Source organism: Carassius gibelio, chromosome A4 (assembly GCF_023724105.1).
Source record: "Carassius gibelio isolate Cgi1373 ecotype wild population from Czech Republic chromosome A4, carGib1.2-hapl.c, whole genome shotgun sequence".
NCBI classification, from domain to species: domain Eukaryota; kingdom Metazoa; phylum Chordata; class Actinopteri; order Cypriniformes; family Cyprinidae; genus Carassius; species Carassius gibelio.
The window spans coordinates 17,159,759-17,172,916 of NC_068374.1; positions in this window are offsets into that span (position 1 = coordinate 17,159,759).

The window sequence follows — 13,158 nt, forward strand, 5'->3', positions numbered from 1 at the left end:
ACCAGAGTAGGCCACAGGACAGGGGACACCAGAGGAGACTGCAGGGTGGGGGGAAGGACTAAGAATGTTTTGCTTGGAAAGTTTAACTGGCAGGGTAAAAGGATAGATCAATGTGAGAGCTGGGGGCTGGATAGTTGGCAAGATTTTACTTTAGATTTTACTCACTAGTGTGTGTGTTCAAGGCTATTATAAGATTAGCACATTTTCACTTGCTGAACACTGAGCGCTTCAGAGTTCTCTCTCCATCAAGCGATCTGTACTTTTCAATTCATCTCAATGGATGCACAGTGCACCTGTATTTGCCTCTTTTACTGTCTATGGTATTTGCTGAACTGTAAAGTCTGTCTGATGGTGGAGAGCGCTATGGTGTATGGTGAAGAGTAGATGTGTCCTCCACTAGCTCCGAGGGAATTTGAATTTTATATTAATTTTGTTGTACCTTTTTCAATATAACTTTTTGTGATTGCTTTTACTGTAGTAAGAAGACAGTTTATACTAATTATTTCAACTTAGACATTACAAGATGAAAAACACTCGACAGAAACAGGACGCCCAAAGAGGAGGACGCAAAACACCGCCCCCGCCTGATTCCGAAACACCAGAACAGGAGAGAAGCGCTGCTAGCACTCTGGATGCTAGGATACAAGCCATGATGGACATGCTTAAGAACAATCTTTTCTCTAAAATGGACACGGTTGCTGTTGGATTGCACTCCGAGATCTCATCTGTTAGAAGAGAATTGAAAGCTTCAATTGAACCACTTCAGCAATTAGTAGACTCTCATGAAGCGACAGTGCGGGATCTCGAGCAGGCCGTTAACGACCATAGCTCCCGTATAACTGAACTCGAGGCTACCATCACCAAGTTATCCGCTCAGGTAATTCGTCTGGATGATAAGTGTGAAGACTTGGAAAGTAGATATCGAAGAAATAAGATTTGTGTGATTGGTGTACCGGAGGGAATGGAAGAACCGCATCCTACGGATTTTATTGCAGTTTTGCTACAGGATCTACTAGGACTGGAAGAAAAAACGCTACTTGATCGTGCTCACCGCTCTCTGCAGAACGAACCAGTGGCCGGATCCCAACCTCAAGCTTTTATTGTGCGGGTGCATTTTTTCCATGTTCATAACATGATTCTACGACGAGCAGGCGAGTCTTCCCCACTCCTTTACAAGGACAAACGGATCTCTGACTTTACATCCTCTGTCGCCAAGACGTGTTCTGCCTTTTCTGTGGTGAAACGCAGTCTGCGCTCCTTTCCAGAGGTCAAGTTTTGGCTTCTATACCTCGCCACACTTAAGATCACTACGCCGGATGGCACTTCGCGGCATTTAGAAGACCCCTCTTTGGCCAGTGACTTTGTTAAAAAGAACTGTAAGTAGATGGGACATTGTAAGGCCAGGATCTGTCTAATGCTTTCAGGTAGATAATATTAGGAAATTTGTTCTGTAATACTGGCCCTGGGTTATCTACAGTTGTTTATGGCTATATATATATATATATATATATATATATATATATATTTAATATATATATTTGCTCTTTTTTTGGTGTATCAGTTGTTAATGCTTAAACAGTAAAAAGACGTTATTTTGGTTTCATTGAATGTATAGAGAACAATTTGTCTTGCTTAATTTGGATTATGTGACCTTCACAACTCTATAGGTACATTTGTTCAGATATAATTTATTAAGTCAATTTTCTCTCAGGTATCACTATTCTTTTTAGCTTATAGCTATTACGGAGCATTCTATGCCTTTAGCTAGGTTTGGGTTTGTGTGCACCTCATTTGGGGAGATGCTAACAATGGGGTGGTGTGGTGGGATGGGGGTGTTGGGGATTGCCCCACTGATTGCTAGTTTTTTAATGGTGTTAACCACTTCAGTACTCTGATCAGGGAGGAGTCATCAGATTTCGTTTCCACTTTTATTTTGTGCAAGTTTCAACCTTGTACACATGACAGTATACAACTGAGGTAGTTTCTGTAATAAACAAATAAAACAAGATAAATAACTTGTCTACATACTGTTATGATTCAACAGTAAATTACAAATGAAACATTATCAACAACTCTCATATATCCACTTAGAATACTAAGAAAGCAAGGATATAAACTATGGAAATAAATATAATAGCATAAATCACATTATGCTGCATTATTATAACAACAGATAACAAACTGTAAAATATAGGATCATGCACATAAAGGGAAGAATTAAACATATTCATGTTACAAATATTAGTGGTATTAGCATCCGTGCTAGCGCGAGTGCGCTGATAATTATACAGATCACAAAACAGCGGCAATATTGGCATAGTGCCAGAAATAGTTGCCGCGCGCACAAACATTCCCCATTAAACATAGAATCGTGTTATGAACTTACTTTGTCAGTAACTTTAACTTGCACTCAAGGATGCTGCACACGAGTGGAAAGTCTGCCAATGCTATGAAACTCCAGCTACAAAAAACTCGGCTGCTGCGCTTGCGTGGCAGAGAATACCTCACTTACGTTAGAATCGTATCTGCTTCAAACTATGTACAGCGCATTTTCCGTAACTTAACACATTAGCAGAATAAATTACAGACAATAATAGAAAAACCATAAAGAATTCACAACAGCCGCCCCCACATTTGAGCAGTAAATGTGTAAGTAAATGAATTCTTTAAGAGTCTTTAGTATCAAAGGCTGGCAACAGAATCAGGCGGGTCACTGGCCTGGTGTACACTTTGCCCTTGACAAGGACATCTGCTGTTCTCACACATCCATCCTTACTGACCACAGTCTTAACCACTTTACCAATAGGCCACTGAGCTCTAGGAAGTTGTGGATCAATTATCAAGACCACTGAGCCTACTGCCAAATTGTCAGATGGTTTGTGCCATTTCTGGCGTGTCTGAAGTACTGGTAAGTAGTTCCTTGTAAATTGATACCAAAACTGGTCCACAAGATTTTGACAATGTCGCCATCTGCGCCGCCCCATTTCTCCTGAGGCATATGCCACCTGCGGAAGTGATGCATCCCGCCGCCCCATGAGGAGAAGGTTTGGTGTAATGGGATCTAGGTCTGCAACATCTGCTGAGACATATCCAAGGGGTTTTGAATTCAAGATGCACTCTACCTCCACTAAAACTGTAGACAGGACATCTTCAGAGACAGACTGGCTTCCAACTGCCACTTGGAGAGCAGCTTTAATGGAGCAGACCTCTCGCTCCCAAACACCACCAAAATGAGGAGCATTAGGCGGATTGAATTTGAAGAGGATCTGGTAATCGGCTAATTGCTCTTTTAATTGGGGTTCCATAGCTGCAAAGGCTTCTCGCAGTTCTCGTTCAGCACCACGAAAGTTTGTACCACAATCGGACCTGATCTCCTTTGGTCTGCCACGTCTGGCTATGAATCGCCGGAGAGCAAGCAGGAAAGCGTCCACATCCATGGAGTTGAGAAGCTCTATGTGGACAGCTCTTGTGGTGAGGCATTTGAAAATGACACCCCAACGTTTCTCAATCCTTCTGCCTATTTTAATGTGATACGGGCCGAAACAGTCCACTCCTGTAGAATAAAATGGTGGGCAGAGAAGCCTGAGCCGCTCTGGTGGCAAATCTGCCATTGGTGGTACCTTGGGCTGCGCTCGCCATCATTGACAGGATACACAGTTAAGCTGGTGGTGTTTAACAGCTTGGCGTCCTCGTAAGATCCAGTATTGCCTCCGTATTTCTGCATACTCTCGTTCTGTACCTGGGTGCAACAAGCGCTCGTCAAAGTCTTTAATGAGAAGCTTTGTTGCTGGATGCTGTGGATCTAGCACTATTGGATGAATTTGTTCCACACTTGGGCTTTCCAGTCTCCGTAATCGCCCTCCGACTCTGAGTAAATTAGTCTCTGGATCCCACTCTGGAGCAAGACATGTTAGTCGACTGTGGATTGGTATATGTTTGTGTGTTTTAAGAGCTGTTATTTCCTCAGGAAAGCTCTGAGCTTGACACTTTCTCAGTAGTAGCATTTCTGCTTCACGGTGATCTATGACCTGGGTGTTTTCCGAATCATCTGTTACCTTTCGACATGTCTGTCAAGTTGCCTCAACTAACTCTTTCCATGTACTGAACAGAGTAACATCTGGAAGGGTTTGATCTGGCTCTGTAATGGTTATGCAGCAGATAGTGAAACCTTTCAGTTCAGGTAGCTCTTCGGACTTTACCTGTTCAGGTCTCTTTGGCCAGTGCTCATGACCCAATTTTAAAAATGATGGCCCCTGACTCCAATGACCAGGCCCAGTAAAACTTAAGAGTGATTTACCCCTTGTTATATCGTCTGCTGGGTTCTGCTGCGTGTCCACATAGCGCCAAGCACTGTGCTCTGTCAACTCCTGTATTTCTGAGACTCGTGTTCCCATAAAGACTTTGAACCTACAAGAATCGGACTGAAGCCACTCTAACACAGTTGTAGAGTCTGTCCAGAGAATTGTCTGCTGGATGGTAAGAGTGAGTTCGTCATTCAAAAGCTTTGCTAACTGTGCTCCCGCCAATGCTGCGCATAATTCCAAGCGAGGCATGGACTGTTGCCTCTTGGGAGCAACTCGCGATCTAGCCATTACAAAGGAAGTATGAATGACATCTTTGGTGGTCTCTACTAAGTAAGCCACTGCCCCATACGCTCTCTCAGATGCGTCACAGAAGACATGGAGGTCATACTTTTGGTGAGCATTGTTGGGAACTGATGAATAACAGCGAGGAATGGTTATGGCGCTGAGATGCTGTAACTCACTTTCCCAGGTGTTCCAGGCAGCATGAAGATCAGGCGGCAAGTTTGGGTCATCCCATTCTCTTTTTTTGGACCATAGCTGTTGAATGAGCACTTTTGCTCGGGTGGTGAAAGGTACGATGAAGCCCAAAGGATCATACTGTGTGGCTAGCACTTGATAAGCTGTTCTCATTGTTAGTGTGGCATATTCAATGGGACGATAGTGGTATCCTAGGGTATCAGCAGCACAATTCCACCGGAGACCCAATGTTGGCTCCATTGGATCAGTCTTGCTCTGCCCCAACCATTGTTCTGCCGCCAAGGACCTTGCTTCCGTGGGTAAGTGTGATATCACTGATGGTTGGTTGCTAGCCCATTGTCTGAGGTCAAATCCACCCTCTGATAGAAGACTGCGCAGTTGATCAATTGTTAGCTTGACCTCGGATGTGGTTGGAAAGCTTGCCAGGTAGTTGTCCACATAAAAATTCTGCTGCACTGTTTGTAGAGCATCTGGGTAATTCTCTTGGTTATTCCGAGCATGCTGTTGCACCGCGAAAATGGCACAACATGGACTGCTAGTTGTACCAAATGGCAAAACCTGCCATTCATAGACGTCTGGACAGTTCTCACAGTGTAAGTCTCGCCAGATTAAGCGGAGTAGAGGTCTGTCCTCAGGCAATAGACGGACCTGATGGAACATTCCGCGAATGTCCGCACTAACAGCCACTTAGTGTTGTCTGAATCTCAAAAGGACCCCCACCAATGATGGGCCAAGAGCAGGGCCAGGCAGAAGCTGATCATTCAGTGAAAGTCCTTGATATTTGAATGAGCAATTGAACACCAGCCTTGGTTTATTATTGTGGCATACCAGGTGGTGGGGAATGTACCATGCCTCCTCTGAGTTGGTAACTTCTTCAGGTTGGAGTTTCTTAACATAACCTGCTTTAATAAGCTTATTAATCTCACCAGAGTAGATAGCAGCTTTCTCTGGGTCTCTCTGAAGTTTCCTCTCTGTGCTCCTCAGACTAGGCATAACGGATTGAATTGTACTTATGAGTTTTGGAGCTCCAGGTCTGCGGAGGAGGGGGGTGGCATACCGTTGGATTTCCTCCACCTCAATTCTCTGTGTTCGGCCTTCAAGAAGTTTAATTGCCTCCTGATCTTCTTTGGATCGAACCACTACTTTCTCATTCCGATATGGCAGGACATCAAGCTGCCATAATCTCTCAACATTACGACAGAGCAAGTCATTTGGACAGTCAGTTGAAACGAAAAGACACTGTTGCACTGAGTTGTGACTTGGCGTGTAGTCCTCTGCCCCTTGTAAGGCCCACCCCAGGGCTGTGTGCACTGCAACTGGACCTCCTCTGGTTCCTCGACGGACTGGCTGATCTGCTGTGATAAGATGGACGTAGTCTGATCCTATCAGCACCATAGGACGCACATTGTGGAATGACTGTAACAGAAGCTCTCTGAGGTGAGCGTACCGTTTCTGAAGTCTCTGCACTGGATATGATTGCTCTACTAAGTCCAGACCCGAAGCTGTAAAGACCCGGAAAGGTGAGTGATGTCGGATCTTACTGTACGTAGAGCCAGTGTTTCAGGTTCACCCTCCAACTGAAGCTTGTGGACGGCTATTGGTAAAATCATGGTTCTCTGCGCTCCATCGTCCAGTATAGCGTAAGTCTCCACTGACCTGAACTCGCTATGTAGCAGCACTGGTACCACTTTGAGAAGCACTCTGCAGTTCACATTAGCAGGGGTAAGGTAAATGCGACTCTCTGATGTGCTTGATGTACAGTTTGTTGGATCATCACTGGCTATACGATGAAGCACCTGGAGATGTATTCCACCACATTCACCGCATGGCTTTTTGAGGTTGCATATCTCGGGTACATGTAATCGTGCACATCGCCAGCATCTCTTTCCATCAGAAATCCACTTCTGAAGGTCAGTTACCGACTGCTCTTTGACTTTATCACAACGGGTAATGTAGTGCTCTTTACTGTTGCAAAAGAGGCAGTGTACCTTGAATGGTTTCTTAAGCTTTAGCTCTTTAGGAGAGATAGAGAGCGCTGTCTCTGCTTGGGATGCACCATGATAAACAACTAGATTCGAACCCTTTGGTTTAACTTGGGGTTTCTCTTTACTGACCCGTGGAAGTCTCTCGTGCTGGTAACGCTGTACTAACCGAATGGACAGTCTCTGCTGCTGTGCCTTAACCTGCAGCCATCCAGCAAAGTCCTGTAGATTATAAGGGTTGAGACTTATGGAGTTAAGCTTTCCCTGCTGTTGAAGGAACTCAATGAAGCCATCCCGTAGATACTTTGGCAGCTTGCTAAGTAGGCGGTCTACATGTGAGCAGCAATTAAGCTCCATCCCTCTTGGACCTTCTAGGGACAGCAGCATACTGACCAGGAGATGAACTCGCAAAGCAAAGCTCTGAAAGCTGTGGCTATCATTGGGCTTGACATCTGGTGCTGTGAGGATGGCTGCTATCTAACTTTGTGCCAGTTGATGTGGCTGGCCGTACTGTAACTGAAGTGCTTGCATAGCTGCTGAATACAGATATGGGTGATGTCGACAGGACTGCGCTATCATCTGAGCTTCAGGCAATTTAAGATGTTCCAACAGTACATGATATTTATACTTCTCTGTTAGTTCTGGGTAAGGCTCAAGCAAATTGTCCAATGCCAGCTTCATATTCGCAAATTCTCTTTCACTGTCACTTGTGAAGTCTGGAATTTTAGGTTTAGGGGGGCTATACAATGTCCGCTGAGCTGAACCTGGTGGGGCTGCTGTCGGGGTTGGTAACAGCTGTGGAGGGACGACAACTGCAGCAGGGCTCATGGAAGGGAGTAAGCCAGGAATCATGTTTTGAGAGGGTAACGTTGATGGCATCATTGTTTGATAAGGAGGGACATGACTGGATGAAGTAAATACATTCACTGGCTCTATCTTTGAATGTGGTGTTACAAGGTAGCCGTGAGGTGCCATAAGATGTTGATAGACAGGTGATGGCGAAATCAGCTGTTGTGGCTTAAGGGGCTGGAATGATCGTTCAGTGTCATGAGTCAAAGCTCGTTCCTGACCAGGCAGAATTCTGGGAGAATGAGATGGGAAAGGCTCATATACTCGTTGTTGTGAAAGATGTGAAACAGGAGATGCTATTAGTGATGGCCGATTCGTGAACGAATCGTTCAATTTAACCAGTTCTTCTTAGTGAATCGGTTGAACCAGTTCACCAAATCGAACTGAATCGTTTGAAACGGTTCACGTCTCCAATAAGCATAAATCCACAAATTACTTAAGCTGTTAACTTTTTTAACGTGACTGACACTCCCTCTGAGTCAGAATAAACCAATATCCCGGGGTAATCCATTTACTCAAACAGTACACTGAATGAAATGCTGTGAAGACCGAACTGAAGATGAACACCGAGCCGAGCCAGATAATGAACAAACACGCCCACTGCTGGAGCTGTTCTCGTTCTCGAGTCAAGAACCGGTTGCTTCGGTTTTCGGATCACCAGTACACTCAACCGAGAATCGTTTCTGTCGGACGCGTCCGATTTGAGAACCGATGAGCTGATTCTCGTTCTCGAGTCAAGAACCGGTTGCTTCGGTTTTCGGATCACCAGTACACTCAACCGAGAATCATTTATGTCGGACGCGTCCGAATTGAGAACCGATGAACTGATGATATTGCGCATGCGTGTAATTTTGTAAGTATTTTGTTAAACATCGGAAAGTGTGATAAAATAACTATGTTTTATTTTGATTTTTTTTTTTTATTTTTTTTTTTAGATTAATGTTTCCAATCTGTATATTGTATGTATAGGCCAAATGGGTTTTCAGGGAAGTTGGACAATAATTAAGACTCTAAAGACTCTTATGTTTAATAGGAATAAGGGATGATTTATGAGATATCTGTACTGTATTTATAATGATGACATTCACAAATTGAGTTTGTAGTAAACAGAACATGAACACGAGTAGAGCAGCTGATGACACTGAACTGCAGCACGTGCGCCGGTTAGAGCGATTCTCGTTCTCGAGTCAAGAACCGGTTGCATCGGTTTTCGGATCATCAGTACACTCAACCGAGAATCGTTTCTGTCGGACGCGTCCGAATTGAGAACCGATGAACTGATGATACTGCGCATGCGCGATTCAGCGTGAAGCCAACTGACTCACAGCATGTCTGAACCGAAGGGATTCTTTTGGTGATTGATTCTGATTCTGTACTAGTAATGTTATGAGCGCGGGTATTTCGAGGGCTTGGATGAAGGGCAATCTGGCGAAACGTAAGTTCATTTAATAACAAATACAGTGGATCATGGTTTCTGCGCTGATGACACCTAATTTATTTACTTTATATCTTCAAGACTTAAATCCTCATATGCACATTATTGCTGTTACTGTATGTAGGTGTTGTTGCAAAACTCAAATGTAAACTTTTCATGATTATGAGGTTTTAACTGACTAAAGTTATGATTACTGACTTTATATATTTGAATGTTTGATAGACGTGACGCCATTACATCATCGCCAATGACGTCATTACGTCGAGCGTGAAAGAACCGATGAACCGGTTTTTTCAACCGGTTTATTGAATCGAACCGTCCGAAAGAACCGGTTCGCGGAAAAGAATCGAACTTCCCATCACTAGATGCTATGCCAGATGAGATGGGAGAATACAGTAAACCTGCCGTCTTGGATTGTTCTGTATGGATCGGAGTGAATCCAATATTGCAACTCTGTAATTCTGCTTTAGAGATAGCACCTGTCTCACGTGACTTTTCTTCATGTATCACTGGGGTGCATACAGTAGCCTGTGTGCTGACATTTGCCACTGTGTCATGTGGGTGTATGGGCGGAGGGCTTAATGAACTAGAAGATGCGTGAAAAGATGGTGGTGATGCAATAGCCTGTACTGGTTCATTGTCCTCCTCATCCTCTTCCCTCAAGAAAGATTTGATGTGTTCCATCATTTCGTTTCGACGGTGCTTACGTTTCTTAAGTTGTTCTAGTTTCCTGAGAAGACTGTCCATTTCAACTGTCTCTTCTTCCTCCCTCGCGTTCATGGATTCCATGAGTTTAGTCAATGAGTCCATACTCATACTAGGATGTAATCTTCAAGGTGTCTGGGGGCTTGACATCGCCGTGACGGCCTTGCTTGTGTATCAGCATGGAGAAGTGATGTTGGTTTATCATCTGATGACATTCTGAAGCAGTCAAGATCCGGCTCGAAGGACCATTTGTTGGGGATTGCCCCACTGATTGCTAGTTTTTTAATGGTGTTAACCACTTCAGTACTCTGATCAGGGAGGAGTCATCAGATTTCGTTTCCACTTTTATTTTGTGCAAGTTTCAACCTTGTACACATGACAGTATACAACTGAGGTAGTTTCTGTAATAAACAAATAAAACAAGATAAATAACTTGTCTACATACTGTTATGATTCAACAGTAAATTACAAATGAAACATTATCAACAACTCTCATATATCCACTTAGAATACTAAGAAAGCAAGGATATAAACTATGGAAATAAATATAATAGCATAAATCACATTATGCTGCATTATTATAACAACAGATAACAAACTGTAAAATATAGGATCATGCACATAAAGGGAAGAATTAAACATATTCATGTTACAAATATTAGAGGTATTAGCATCCGTGCTAGCGCGAGTGCGCTGATAATTATACAGATCACAAAACAGCGGCAATATTGGCATAGTGCCAGAAATAGTTGCCGCGCGCACAAACATTCCCCATTAAACATAGAATCGTGTTATGAACTTACTTTGTCAGTAACTTTAACTTGCACTCAAGGATGCTGCACACGAGTGGAAAGTCTGCCAATGCTATGAAACTCCAGCTACAAAAAACTCGGCTGCTGCGCTTGCGTGGCAGAGAATACCTCATTTACGTTAGAATCGTATCTGCTTCAAACTATGTACAGCGCATTTTCCGTAACTTAACACATTAGCAGAATAAATTACAGACAATAATAGAAAAACCATAAATAATTCACAACAGGGGGATTGTGTTTTATTTTTGTTGTGGTTGTCATGTGTTTTCAATGTTTTATTGTATTGGTTTTATCATTATTTTACCAATTTACGCAGCTGTGGTGAAGGTTTATTTGTCATTTTTCTTGACATTCTTTTTCTGCTTTATTTTTGGGTGATGGCCCAATCGAGTGTAAACCTAAGTACTGATGGAGGTGATCTCAAGCTGGTGTCCTGGAATTGTAAAGGTCTGAACTCCCCTGTGAAACATACTAAGGTATTAAATCATCTCAAAAACTTAGGAGCACAGACGCACTTAAAATCTACTCCACATTTTCAAATTAAAAGTAGGTGGGTGGGTCAGTCAATTACTTTTATTTGTTCTAAAGTGGTCTCTGATCCTAATGATAGATATTTGATTGTTACAGGTAGTTTATATGGCACCCAACTGATTTTAGTTATTGTATATGCCCCAAACTGGGATGATGCTGAGTTTTTTAAGAAACGTTTTTCTGCCCTTCCGGACATGTCCTCCCACTTAATCATTTTATGTGGGGACTTTAATTGTTGGTTGAACCCAGATCTTGACCATTCCTCTAATAAAGTGGCAACACTTTCTAATTCGGCTAAAGTTATAAAAGACTTTATGGTGAACTTTTCAATTTCAGATCCATAGCATTTCTTTAACCCTACAAGTAAAGCATTTTCTTTTTTCTCTCCTGTGCATCGTACATATACTCGGATTGATTATCTTTTATTGGATAATAGATTTCTTTCATGTCTCACTTCTACCTCTTGCTCATATGAACCAATGGTTATCTCAGACCATTCTCCTTTTGTTCTCAACATTAGGTTTAAAGGTTTGGTGCAATCACGCTACCCTTGGCGTCTTAATATGCGCTTACTGTCAGACGAAACATTTATTGATATGATGTCCAGCCAAATTGTTTTGTAATTGAGTACTAACAGGACATTTGATGTGTCTGCGTCTTTCTTATGGGAGACGTTGAAAGCTTACATTAGAGGTCAAATCATCTCTTACGTGAATTATGATAGAAGGCGGAGGAGGGAGAGAGTGATCACTCTAACCAATCGCATTGCCCAATTGGACGCAGAGTTTGCCACTTATCCAGCTCCTGAGTTGTATAAGGAACGCCTCACAGCTCAGTCAGAATTTAATACATTGGCTGTGGACCATGCTGTTGAGCTGTTACTTAAGACTAGTAGTACATACTTTGAACAGGGGGACAAAGCTGGTAGAATGTTGGCACATCAATTACGTCAGACTATCTCCTCTCATCAGATTCCAGAAATTGCCACATCCTCAGGCACTACGATAGACCCAGAAAAAATAAAAGCTGAATTTAGAGCTTATTATGCCTCATTATATACATCAGAGACAAATGCGGAAAAGTGTGATTTTGATGGCTTCTTCTCCTATTTATAAATTACTCGGGTTAAGTTGGACATGGCAGATCAATTAGAAATCCCAATAACTGCTCTAGAATTTTCGGGTGCTCTTAAGGCAATGCAGTCTGGCAAATGCCCAGGGCCAGATGGCTTTCCTGTAGAGTTTTAAAGATGCTTTCAAAATAAACTAGCCCCAGTTCTGATTGATATGTTTAATGAATCTTTTCTGACCGCTAAACTTCCCCCTATGCTTAATCAGGCTTCAATTTCTCTTATTTTGAAAAAGGACAAGGACCCTCTTAGTCTCTCTTCATATAGACCAATTAGTTTATTGAATGTTGATTTCAAAATCGTATCCAAAATGCTTGCTCTTCGTTTGGAAACTGTTCTTCCAGATGTAGCAACAATGAGTTGTACAGAATAATTAACTCAAATGATATATAGGGAATTTAAATAATTAATCAGGAATATGATTAATATATATCTCATATGACAGTTACACTAATATTTTATTGATTATGAAAAATAGCTCAATTGCATTCATCAATAAATCATTACAGGGCACTGTAACTTACTCATTAATATGTCAATATTCCATTCTTCATATCAATTAATGTGATATCTCTTACTGTAAATTACTGCAAATCAAACAGTGGTTTGTCCAGCAAATGGCCGTAAGATTGACCTATCAATTTTCAATAAAGTTATCACTTCTTATAATTCAAGGAAAAATATTCTCTGGCCACGAAAACATTATCCTATCATTATGATACATTTAGTTTCTAAATTTAAAGCTTGTGGCTAAAGATCAGACATCTCAGTGACTCGTAATGTGAGCAGGTGGTTTAACAAGGTTTAACAAGGCAGTGTTCCAGAGTTCATCTTCCTTGTGTGGAGAGGCGAATAGTTGAATAAACTTAGTAAAGAAAAGAAAACAAAAAAACGAAAAAGAAAGCTTCCGGAGAAGCCATGATAATGGCTGTCC